Raw genomic sequence first — 7,963 nt, forward strand, 5'->3', positions numbered from 1 at the left:
AAGATTTTCGACGAATTTTTTAAGAATTTTCAAATTTTCAGATAGGAGGTTCCAGATGAGGTCAAAAACTACATACTCAGATCTTCACCAAACTTTGCAGGAATACTTTGCATGTCAAGACACGTGGAAAAAACGTACAAAACAAGAGATCGGAGACATCAAGATTTTCGACGAATTTTTGAAGAATTTTCAAATTTTCAGATAGGAGGTTCCAGATAAGGTCTAAAACTACATACTCAGATCTCCACCAAACATTGCAGGAATACATTGGATGTCAAGACACGTGGAAAAAACGTACAAAACAAGAGATTGGAGACATCAAGATTTTCGACGAATTTTTGAAGAATTTTCAAATTTTCAGATAGGAGGTTCCAGATAAGGTCAAAAACTACATACTCAGATCTTCACCAAACTTTGCAGGGATCCATTGGAGGTCGAGACACGTGGAAAAAACGTACAAAACAAGAGATTGGAGACATCAAGATTTTGGACGAATTTTTGAAGAATTTTCAAATTTTCAGATAGGAGGTTCCAGATAAGGTCTAAAACTACATACTCAGATCTCCACCAAACATTGCAGGAATACATTGGATGTCAAGACACGTGGAAAAAACGTACAAAACAAGAGATTGGAGACATCAAGATTTTCGACGAATTTTTGAAGAATTTTCAAATTTTCAGAAAGGATGTTCCAGATGAGGTCAAAAACTACATACTCAGATCTTCACCAAACTTTGCAGGGATACTTTGGATGTCAAGACACGTGGAAAAAACGTACAAAACAAGAGATCGGAGACATCAAGATTTTCGACGAATTTTTGAAGAATTTTCAAATTTTCAGATAGGAGGTTCCAGATAAGGTCTAAAACTACATACTCAGATCTCCACCAAACATTGCAGGAATACATTGGATGTCAAGACACGTGGAAAAAACGTACAAAACAAGAGATTGGAGACATCAAGATTTTCGACGAATTTTTGAAGAATTTTCAAATTTTCAGAAAGGATGTTCCAGATAAGGTCAAAAACGACATACTCAGATCTTCACCAAACTTTGCAGGGATCCATTGGAGGTCGAGACACGTGGAAAAAACGTACAAAACAAGAGATTGGAGACATCAAGATTTTGGACGAATTTTTGAAGAATTTTCAAATTTTCAGATAGGAGGTTCCAGATAAGGTCTAAAACTACATACTCAGATCTCCACCAAACATTGCAGGAATACATTGGATGTCAAGACACGTGGAAAAAACGTACAAAACAAGAGATTGGAGACATCAAGATTTTCGACGAATTTTTGAAGAATTTTCAAATTTTCAGATAGGAGGTTCCAGATAAGGTCAAAAACTACATACTCAGATCTTCACCAAACGTTGCAGGGATACTTTGCATGTCAAGACACGTGGAAAAAACGTACAAAACAAAAGATTGGAGACATCAAGATTTTCGACGAATTTTTTAAGAATTTTCAAATTTTCAGATGGGAGGTTCCAGATAAGGTCAAAAACGACATACTCAGATCTTCACCAAACTTTGCATGGATACATTGGATGTCAAGACACGTGGAAAAAACGTACAAAACAAGAGATTGGAGACATCAAGATTTTGGACGAATTTTTTAAGAATTCTCAAATTTTCAGAAAGGAGGTTCCATATAAGGTCAAAAACTACATACTCAGATCTTCACCAAACTTTGCAGGGATACTTTGGATGTCAAGACACGTGGAAAAAACGTACAAAACAAGAGATTGGGGTCATCAAGATTTTGGACGAATTTTTTAAGAATTTTCAAATTTTCAGATGGGAGGTTCAATATAAGGTCAAAAACTACATACTCAGATCTTCACCAAACTTTGCATGGATACATTGGATGTCAAGACACGTGGAAAAAACATACAAAACATAGGATTCGGAACATCAAGATTTTGGTCGAATTTTTTAAGAATTTTCAAATTTTCAGATAGGAGGTTCCATATAAGGTCAAAAACTACATACTCAGATCTTCACCAAACATTGCAGGAATACATTGGATGTCAAGACACGTGGAAAAAACGTACAAAACAAGAGATTGGGGTCATCAAGATTTTGCACGGATTTTTTAGGAATTTTCAAATTTTCAGATGGGAGGTTCCAGATAAGGTCAAAAACTACATACTCAGATCTTCACCAAACTTTGCAGGGATACATTGGATGTCAAGACACGTGGAAAAAACGTACAAAACAAGAGATTGGAGACATCAAGATTTTGGACGAATTTTTTAAGAATTTTCAAATTTTCAGATAGGAGGTTCCATATAAGGTCAAAAACTACATACTCAGATCTTCACCAAACTTTGCATGGATACATTATGTGTCAAGACACGTGGAAAAAACGTACAAAACAAAAGATTGGAGACATCAAGATATTGGTCGAATTTTTTAAGAATTTTCAAATTTTCAGATGGGAGGTTCCAGATAAGGTCAAAAACTACATACTCAGATCTTCACCAAACTTTGCAGGGATACATTGGATGTCAAGACACGTGGAAAAAACGTACAAAACAAGAGATAGGAGACATCAAGATTTTGGACGAATTTTTTAACAATTTTCAAATTTTCAGAAAGGATGTTCCAGATAAGGTCAAAAACAACATACTCAGATCTTCACCAAACTTTGAAGGGATACATTGGATATCAAGACACGTGGAAAAAACGTACAAAACAAGAGATTGGAGACATCAAGATTTTGGACGAATTTTTTAAGAATTTTCAAATTTTCAGATAGGAGGTTCCAGATAAGATCAAAAACTACATACTCAGATCTTCACCAAACTTTGCAGGGATACATTGGATGTCAAGACACGTGGAAAAAAAGTACAAAACAAGAGATTGGGGTCATCAAGATTTTGGACGGATTTTTTAGGAATTTTCAAATTTTCAGATGGGAGGTTCCAGATAAGGTCAAAAACTACATACTCAGATCTTCACCAAACATTGCAGGGACACATTGGATGTCAAGACACGTGGAAAAAACGTACAAAACAAGAGATTGGAGACATCAAGATTTTGGACGAATTTTTTAAGAATTTTCAAATTTTCAGATAGGAGGTTCCAGATGAGGTCAAAAACTACATACTCAGATCTTCACCAAACTTTGCAGGGATCCATTGGATGTCAAGACACGTGGAAAAAACGTACAAAACAAGAGATCGGAGACATCAAGATTTTCGACGAATTTTTTAAGAATTTTCAAATTTTCAGATGGGAGGTTCCAGATAAGGTCAAAAACGACATACTCAGATCTTCACCAAACTTTGCAGGAATACATTGGATGTCAAGACACGTGGAAAAAACATACAAAACATAGGATTGGTGACATCAAGATTTTGGACGAATTTTTTAAGAATTTTCAAATTTTCAGATAGGAGGTTCCATATAAGGTCAAAAACTTCATACTCAGATCTTCACCAAACTTTGCAGGGATCCATTGGAGGTCGAGACACGTGGAAAAAACGTACAAAACAAGAGATTGGAGACATCAAGATTTTGGACGAATTTTTGAAGAATTTTCAAATTTTCAGATAGGAGGTTCCATATAAGGTCAAAAACTACATACTCAGATCTTCACCAAACTTTGCAGGGATACATTGGATGTCAAGACACGTGGAAAAAACGTACAAAACAAGAGATTGGAGACATCAAGATTTTCGACGAATTTTTTAAGAATTTTCAAATTTTCAGAAAGGATGTTCCAGATAAGGTCAAAAACGACATACTCAGATCTTCACCAAACTTTGCAGGGATCCATTGGAGGTCGAGACACGTGGAAAAAACGTACAAAACAAGAGATTGGAGACATCAAGATTTTGGACGAATTTTTGAAGAATTTTCAAATTTTCAGATAGGAGGTTCCAGATAAGGTCTAAAACTACATACTCAGATCTCCACCAAACATTGCAGGAATACATTGGATGTCAAGACACGTGGAAAAAACGTACAAAACAAGAGATTGGAGACATCAAGATTTTCGACGAATTTTTGAAGAATTTTCAAATTTTCAGATAGGAGGTTCCAGATAAGGTCAAAAACTACATACTCAGATCTTCACCAAACGTTGCAGGGATACTTTGCATGTCAAGACACGTGGAAAAAACGTACAAAACAAAAGATTGGAGACATCAAGATTTTCGACGAATTTTTTAAGAATTTTCAAATTTTCAGATGGGAGGTTCCAGATAAGGTCAAAAACGACATACTCAGATCTTCACCAAACTTTGCAGGAATACATTGGATGTCAAGACACGTGGAAAAAACATACAAAACATAGGATTGGTGACATCAAGATTTTGGACGAATTTTTTAAGAATTTTCAAATTTTCAGATAGGAGGTTCCATATAAGGTCAAAAACTACATACTCAGATCTTCACCAAACTTTGCAGGGATACATTGGAGGTCGAGACACGTGGAAAAAAAGTACAACACAAGAGATTGGGGTCATCAAGATTTTGGACGGATTTTTTAGGAATTTTCAAATTTTCAGATGGGAGGTTCCAGATAAGGTCAAAAACTACATACTCAGATCTTCACCAAACATTGCAGGGATACATTGGATGTCAAGACACGTGGAAAAAACGTACAAAACAAGAGATTGGAGACATCAAGATTTTGGACGAATTTTTTAAGAATTTTCAAATTTTCAGATAGGTTCCAGATGAGGTCAAAAACTACATACTCAGATCTTCACCAAACTTTGCAGGAATACTTTGCATGTCAAGACACGTGGAAAAAACGTACAAAACAAGAGATCGGAGACATCAAGATTTTCGACGAATTTTTTAAGAATTTTCAAATTTTCAGATGGGAGGTTCCAGATAAGGTCAAAAACGACATACTCAGATCTCCACCAAACATTGCAGGAATACATTGGATGTCAAGACACGTGGAAAAAACGTACAAAACAAGAGATTGGAGACATCAAGATTTTCGACGAATTTTTGAAGAATTTTCAAATTTTCAGATAGGAGGTTCCAGATAAGGTCAAAAACTACATACTCAGATCTTCACCAAACGTTGCAGGGATACTTTGCATGTCAAGACACGTGGAAAAAACGTACAAAACAAAAGATTGGAGACATCAAGATTTTCGACGAATTTTTTAAGAATTTTCAAATTTTCAGATGGGAGGTTCCAGATAAGGTCAAAAACGACATACTCAGATCTTCACCAAACTTTGCATGGATACATTGGATGTCAAGACACGTGGAAAAAACGTACAAAACAAGAGATTGGAGACATCAAGATTTTGGACGAATTTTTTAAGAATTCTCAAATTTTCAGATAGGAGGTTCCAGATGAGGTCAAAAACTACATACTCAGATCTTCACCAAACTTTGCAGGGATACTTTGGATGTCAAGACACGTGGAAAAAATGTACAAAACAAGAGATTGGGGTCATCAAGATTTTGGACGAATTTTTTAAGAATTTTCAAATTTTCAGATGGGAGGTTCAATATAAGGTCAAAAACTACATACTCAGATCTTCACCAAACATTGCAGGGATACATTGGATGTCAAGACACGTGGAAAAAACGTACAAAACAAGAGATTGGAGACATCAAGATTTTGGACGAATTTTTTAAGAATTTTCAAATTTTCAGATAGGAGGTTCCAGATGAGGTCAAAAACTACATACTCAGATCTTCACCAAACTTTGCAGGAATACTTTGCATGTCAAGACACGTGGAAAAAACGTACAAAACAAGAGATTGGGGTCATCAAGATTTTGCACGGATTTTTTAGGAATTTTCAAATTTTCAGATGGGAGGTTCCAGATAAGGTCAAAAACTACATACTCAGATCTTCACCAAACTTTGCAGGGATACATTGGATGTCAAGACACGTGGAAAAAACGTACAAAACAAGAGATTGGAGACATCAAGATTTTGGACGAATTTTTTAAGAATTTTCAAATTTTCAGATAGGAGGTTCCATATAAGGTCAAAAACTACATACTCAGATCTTCACCAAACTTTGCATGGATACATTATGTGTCAAGACACGTGGAAAAAACGTACAAAACAAAAGATTGGAGACATCAAGATTTTGGTCGAATTTTTGAAGAATTTTCAAATTTTCTGATAGGAGGTCCCAGATAAGGTCAAAAACTACATACTCAGATCTCCACCAAACTTTGCAGGGATACATTGGATGTCAAGACACGTGGAAAAAACGTACAAAACAAGAGATTGGAGACATCAAGAATTTCGACGAATTTTTGAAGAATTTTCAAATTTTCAGATAGGAGGTTCCAGATAAGGTCAAAAACTACATACTCAGATCTTCACCAAACGTTGCAGGGATACTTTGCATGTCAAGACACGTGGAAAAAACGTACAAAACAAGAGATCGGAGACATCAAGATTTTCGACGAATTTTTGAAGAATTTTCAAATTTTCAGATAGGAGGTTCCAGATAAGGTCTAAAACTACATACTCAGATCTCCACCAAACATTGCAGGAATACATTGGATGTCAAGACACGTGGAAAAAAAGTACAAAACAAGAGATTGGAGACATCAAGATTTTCGACGAATTTTTGAAGAATTTTCAAATTTTCAGATAGGAGGTTCCAGATAAGGTCAAAAACTAAATACTCAGATCTTCACCAAACTTTGCAGGGATCCATTGGAGGTCGAGACACGTGGAAAAAACGTACAAAACAAGAGATTGGAGACATCAAGATTTTGGACGAATTTTTGAAGAATTTTCAAATTTTCAGATAGGAGGTTCCAGATGAGGTCAAAAACTACATACTCAGATCTTCACCAAACTTTGCAGGAATACTTTGCATGTCAAGACACGTGGAAAAAACGTACAAAACAAGAGATTGGGGTCATCAAGATTTTGCACGGATTTTTTAGGAATTTTCAAATTTTCAGATGGGAGGTTCCAGATAAGGTCAAAAACTACATACTCAGATCTTCACCAAACATTGCAGGGATACATTGGATGTCAAGACACGTGGAAAAAACGTACAAAACAAGAGATTGGAGACATCAAGATTTTGGACGAATTTTTTAAGAATTTTCAAATTTTCAGATAGGAGGTTCCAGATGAGGTCAAAAACTACATACTCAGATCTTCACCAAACTTTGCAGGAATACTTTGCATGTCAAGACACGTGGAAATAACGTACAAAACAAGAGATCGGAGACATCAAGATTTTCGACGAATTTTTTAAGAATTTTCAAATTTTCAGATGGGAGGTTCCAGATAAGGTCAAAAACGACATACTCAGATCTTCACCAAACTTTGCAGGAATACATTGGATGTCAAGACACGTGGAAAAAACATACAAAACATAGGATTGGTGACATCAAGATTTTGGACGAATTTTTTAAGAATTTTCAAATTTTCAGATAGGAGGTTCCATATAAGGTCAAAAACTACATACTCAGATCTTCACCAAACTTTGCAGGGATACATTGGAGGTCGAGACACGTGGAAAAAAAGTACAAAACAAGAGATTGGGGTCATCAAGATTTTGGACGGATTTTTTAGGAATTTTCAAATTTTCAGATGGGAGGTTCCAGATAAGGTCAAAAACTACATACTCAGATCTTCACCAAACATTGCAGGGATACATTGGATGTCAAGACACGTGGAAAAAACGTACAAAACAAGAGATTGGAGACATCAAGATTTTGGACGAATTTTTTAAGAATTTTCAAATTTTCAGATAGGAGGTTCCAGATGAGGTCAAAAACTACATACTCAGATCTTCACCAAACTTTGCAGGAATACTTTGCATGTCAAGACACGTGGAAAAAACATACAAAACAAGAGATCGGAGACATCAAGATTTTCGACGAATTTTTTAAGAATTTTCAAATTTTCAGATGGGAGGTTCCAGATAAGGTCAAAAACGACATACTCAGATCTTCACCAAACTTTGCATGGATACATTGGATGTCAAGACACGTG

Source organism: Lepisma saccharinum, unplaced genomic scaffold (genome assembly GCF_977018435.1).
Source record: "Lepisma saccharinum unplaced genomic scaffold, izLepSacc3.1 HAP1_SCAFFOLD_43, whole genome shotgun sequence".
NCBI lineage: Eukaryota > Metazoa > Arthropoda > Insecta > Zygentoma > Lepismatidae > Lepisma > Lepisma saccharinum.